The sequence below is a fragment of the Ranitomeya imitator genome, chromosome 8, assembly GCF_032444005.1.
Source record: "Ranitomeya imitator isolate aRanImi1 chromosome 8, aRanImi1.pri, whole genome shotgun sequence".
In the NCBI taxonomy this organism is placed as follows: domain Eukaryota; kingdom Metazoa; phylum Chordata; class Amphibia; order Anura; family Dendrobatidae; genus Ranitomeya; species Ranitomeya imitator.
The window spans coordinates 17,999,494-18,005,493 of NC_091289.1; positions in this window are offsets into that span (position 1 = coordinate 17,999,494).

The following is a 6,000-nucleotide window of genomic DNA, read 5'->3' on the forward strand; positions in this document are numbered from 1 at the left end:
AAGTGGGCTACTATCACCTCCATAACAATTGGAATTGTGCATTATGATGAGCTATTAGACTGCAAAGGTTCTTCTGTCTTTGTCCTCTGGTTGCTCAGTTCATTACCTAAACCAGCCCCCATCTCCATCATGGTTGCTGTACAGACTGAAAATGGATTGACTTAGCTATTGAACCCTACACTGAGAATGGGGGGAGTTGCTCTGCTGTGTTGGAAGGAATACACAAGTGAAGTTTCCTAGTCTGCACCAGTGGTGCTAAAATCAGGACTTAAAGGGGTTGCCTAGGACTTACGACAGATCATCAGTAAAGGTTCCAACATCTGGCACCCGCACGATCGGTGGCAGCTGGATGCACATGGTGTACAGAAATGGAATCACACAGGGTTTAGTGGCCGATCACTGCGGCTCAGATCCTATTCAATTGAATCATGCATGTTATGAAGCTGTATATAATCTCCAGATCCGCAATTCAAAGCAACCAAACAATCACATCTTGTCCCTAGAGTCATACATTGCACATAGATAAACTACGTTATCATTAACCCCCGCTATCAGTGATCAGCCATGCACAAGATGACAGCAGTACTGCCAGTCATGCACTGCTGTGATATGTAAGGGCGGTCAGCTATGCCCTGCAGAGATAACCACTCTCAATTGCTGGGCATGACTTGTAGACACAGTGCCATGTCTGGTAGATGAGTACTAGGATGGGATTAGGTGCCTCAATCCCAGAGAATGGCCACGTGCACAGAGCCCCCCACATTACTAGCCCCTTATGTCACCATATACTGTGCTACAAGCAATCCTGGAAGGATATAACGTGCAATGGAAGATTATTTTTTTGTATAACTTCATGATAAAAAAAAAATCTGTATGCCACCGTACATGAACCATTGCGGCCATACAGAATTGGCCCATAGATTCCTATGAACGATGCATTAAGGAATCTGTAATTAGGATGAACCAATGCTAATTTTGAGTCATTGCAAAAAGTTGTTCATAATTGTTCATTTAGACCCCATTCTCAGGATCTGTGGGGGTCCCAGCTGTTGAATCTCCAACAAATAGTAAGTGATCCCTTGTCATGACTTGGAGATTATTTACACTCTTGGAGCATTGATTGTAATGGAGTAACCAAATACAATGCTCAAATATCAAATCCGGATACACCACCTGCCTTGTTTATAGGGACAATGAACGATCGCCTCCACCATGTTGTTTCTTATTAAAGCTTTGAAGGACGTAGGAATCTTCATATTCAGCATCTTACTGATTGTACTGTACATATGAAAGTATTAGAGAAAACAGACGCCGTTTATGATGTTTATCTGTGAGTCGACATGTAGCCCTAGAGCAGAGTTCCCCAACATGTGGCTCTCCAGCTGCTGCAAAACTACCACTCCCATCATGGCCTCACAGTCGCAGGCATTATTGTGTGACTTTTCGTACAGTCGCCATGTAATTTTAGGCAGCCCCGGGGCTATTAGGGTATGATGGGGATTGTTGTTTTGCAGTAGCTGGAAACTAAGGTTGGGGAGCACTGTCTTGGGAAGGAAAGTGACCACATCAGGGGATAAATGGGCACAACCGTAGTAAGAGAAGTGACCACATCTGGAACTACGGTTCTGCCAATTACTGGATAAATGGGCACAACTGTAGGAAGGGAAGTTACCACATGGGCACAACGATAGGAAAGTTAAATGGGAACAAACGTAGGAGTGGAAGTGACCACATCTGTGGAAAAATGGGCACAACTGTAGGAAGGGAAGTGATAACAGCTGGGGATAAATGGGCACAACCGTCTTGGGTTGGGTCTGTCGGTGCTCTCTGGTCTGGTCTCTCAGTTCTTTCAGGTCTAATCTCTAGGTTCTTCTTTCTCATCTGGTCAATTGATTCTTCTCTTGGATCTGGTCTTCCGGTTCTTCTCTTGGGTCTAGTCTCTCAGTTCTTCTCTTGGATCTTGTCTCTTGGCATTTCTCTCGGGTCTGGTCTCTTGGCATTTCTCTCGGGTCTGGTCTCTTGGCATTTCTCTCGGGTCTGGTCTCTTGGCATTTCTCTCGCGTCTGGTCTCTCGGTTCTTCTCTTGAGTTTGGTCTCTCAGTTCTTCTCTCGGACCTGGTCACTCGATACTTCTCTCAGGTCTAGTTTCTTGGTCCTTCTTTCGGGTCTGGTCTCTTGGTTCTGGTCACTTGAGTCTGGTCTCTCGGTTCTTCTCTTGGGTCTGGTCTCTCGGTTCTTTAGTTGAATCTGGTCTCTCTGTTCTTCTCTTGGGTCTGGTCTCTCGGTCCTGGTCGTTCAAATCTGGTCTCTCAGTTCTGGTCTCTCGGTTCTACTCTCGGGTCTGGTCTCTCAGTTCTTCTCTTGGATGTGATCTCTCGGTTCTTCTATTGGCTCTGGTCTATCCATTCTTCTCTTGGGTCTGGACTCTTGGTTCTTCTCTTGGGTCTGGTCTCTCGGTTCTTCTCTTGGGTGTGGTCTCCTGTTCTTCTATTCAATCTGGTCTCTCAGTTCTTCTCTTGATTCTGGTCTGTCGGTTCTGGTCTCTCGGGTCTTCTCTTGGGTCTGGTCTCTCAGTTCTCTTTTATGTGGTCTCTCGGTTCTTCTATTGGCTCTGGTCTATCCATTCTTCTCTTGGATCTGGACTCTTGGTTCTTCTCTTGGGTCTGGTCTCTCGGTTCTTCTCTTGGGTGTGGTCTCTCTGTTCTTCTATTCAATCTGGTCTCTCAGTTCTTCTCTTGATTCTGGACTGTCGGTTCTTCTCTCGGGTCTGGTCTCCGGTTCTTCTCTTGGGCCTGGTCTCTCGGATCTGGTCACTCAATTCTTCTCTTGGGTCTAGTCTCTCGGTTCATCTCTCAGATTTGGTCTCTTGGTTCTTTTCGCGATTTGGTCTCTCGGTTCTTCTCTCGGATCTGGTCACTCTATTCTTCTCTCTGATGCAGTCACTCGCTTCTTCTCTTAGGTCTGGTCTCTTGGTTCTTCTCTCGGGTGTGGTCTCTCAATTTTTCTTAAGGCCTGTCTCTGGCATGACTGCTATAATCCAACCTCGCTGCACCACACATCTGTCCTACTACAGGTTCAGGCACTGGTTCCTACCCTCCACTGCCCTTCTGGACCTTTTATAATTACTAACTGTGCCACCACCTGACCTGGTGTCTCCTCCAGTCTCTTCCCAGAGGGAACATGCACTTCTCTCTTCTGTTCCTGCTAATGTAATTATCTCTGATTTCCTTATTCCTATCATATCTGACCGGCAGCTGGGGTGTTTGCTTGTGGACACTCTGTTAGACAATAACTATGTGCATCTTCTCACTTGTCCATCTTCTTACACTCACATTATTAGCCACTGTGACCACATACAGGCCAACCCCAATACCCCCATAGTAGAGCAAGGGGTACTTATGGCGTGCCTAGATAAGTGCCATATCAGACCATACTGTATTAAACACCAAATTAAAAATAAATATTACAACTACCCTTCATAAAACCTAAAATAAAAGATTTCTGGGGGAATTAGACCGCGCTTGTCCCGTACATGACCCGTGAAATCCGAAACACGCTCATAAAATGAAGATGATAAAAACCAGCACGTGGGGGTAGAAAGGGGCCTCTTTGGCTTTAAAACAGAAACACGAATCCCTGGAACATCTGGATAGCTTAGGACGGCTCGACCAAGGGTCGTACAGCTGCAATGACTTCACGTGCAGCGCGGCGGCAGTGTGGCCGTCACTGACTAAATCACAAGAAGAAGACGGCGCGTTCCCGCTCACTGCACGACTATAGACATGAGAAGACCAGATATAGTTACTCCCCCCCTGGAAATGGTGTCTGATCTGAATATTTTCTTCTTTTAATTATAGGCCCAAAATGAAGCCTGCTCTAAATTACTCCCAGAAAGTAACGTCTGGCTAGAATTATGACCGCACTGCGCTGAAGTAACCTGGAGTGACCCGTCGCTGCCGCTCCACATTTGGCTCTCGAGTGGATTTATGACCGTAGAGGGGGTCCTTTTTTATTTTGGGGTGGAGAGGGGGGTTTCAAACGAATCTTGGAAATATCAAATCACAGGATATAAAGTCACAAATGTGGGATTACATCCCCTGCTCAATAGGAGCATTTATCCTCCCTCGATAGGTTGTCTTTATTACATATGGTACGTATTACGGACGGCAGAGCGTCACGACCCGGGAATTCAAGGGGAAGTATCATGTTTTATGGAATGAAAATTGCGCTTTTTTTTAAATCTTTTTTTTTTTTTTGCTGAGTAAAGCGCAAATAATCCCCCGATTTCTTTGAAATTTGTTATTTAAAGCAGAAATTTTGTCACCATTGTTGTGAAAAAAAAAACCCCAAAACCCCAAATTATATTTTTAGTGTTAACCCCATGATTGCAGTGAAGGCTGAAAATGAAATGACATGTTGTCATGGGCTGCAGGGCATCCTGGGAGTTGTAGTTTTCCAGAACTATTAGGAATTGCGGACCACTGACATTAATTTCTGCAGTCGTGGGGACATTTTTGCCATAGTGCCCCCCTAATATTGCTAAATGTGGTACCACCGTAAGCAACTGCTGGAGCCCAATTACATCGCACGCCATGATGACCCTTTTCCTGCCAGCCACAGTGCCCGGTAGCAAACCATAGTGCCCAGATAACATTGCTAGTTATGGTGACCTAAAAAGTGCAAGGTACAGCTGAGCCCCAACCTACATTACGAGGCACACACTGGCATAGGAGGCCCCTGTGCAAGAACAATATAAGGGCCCTTTGCAGACCAATAGTTCATCACAATGCACAATTCCACGTGCTTTGGGAGGTGGACATGGGCCCCTTGACCTCCTGGGCCCCTGTGGAACTGCACAGGTTGCACCACTGATATGTCCACCCCTGCAGACATAGTTACTCCATTCCTGGCAACCTCAGACAGCCATGATGTCCCATAACATCCAGACCTATGGTTGCTCAACCACAGTGCCCCGGCCCGCTCCAGCTTTCTGCAGGCCCATGGGGCGACAGTGGGACCCTCTCCGCTTTCATTTTTTCCTTCTCACCTTCTAAGAGCTATATTTTTTAATTATTGTAGATGGAGTCGTATCAAGCCTCGTTAGTTGCAGTACGACGAGCTGCAGTTTTTGTCATTACCGTTTCGAGATCCATCCCAATTTCCATTTTTTGGATTCTTAAATTTTTTGTAGTTTTTGTTTCGGCCTTCACTATATGATATTAATATGTTTTATTAGTTTTATTGTTACGTACCAAGTAGGTATTTTTTTTTTTAGATTTTATTTATGTTTTGGAAAAAGGCGGCTGATATGATCTTTCATATATTTAAACATGTTGTTTCCAGTTTTCTTTATTAGTTCTCCTGCGATCGCTTGTACAGAACCCCCATAATGCTATAATATTGCAGTTTATTGTAAAATGACCGATCTAGGAAGCCCGAGGCAAAGATAGCTGACATGGGGGTCTTTCATCAAATCCGAAGCTGCCATGATGCAGATTGAGGCCTGATGGAAATGTGCAGCTGTGTAATATACGTTACATGTCAGGTTTTCGCCATGTTAAAAAAATCTCTGCACATTCTTATTGGCAAAGAAAGACTGAAAACCTGATTGTGTCTTACTAGTGCATAGTCAGATAAAGTACTGAGCCTGAGTGAAAACATCAAAAGTCCTATTCACTGAAAGCAAGCAGAGATCGTAAGAAGTGAAGAATATTTAATACACTTTTATATATTGTCTCTTATTTCATATGCTCTTTTTTTCTCTCGTTTCTATGGCAACCATGACGCTTGATTGGCACTTTCATTTTTCTTTTCGCCAACCACAAGATGTCTGAACTTCCCGCCCGGCAAGACACTGTGTCAGTAGCCAATCTCCGTCCGTTTATTTCTAATCTAGGCTTTCATTGGTGAGGAGGTCCTGAGGAGGTGGAGACTCTTTGATCAGTCGTCCAATCAGTGTTCTGCTTTTTGGTCTCATTCTGTAACACGTGCAGACCCGGA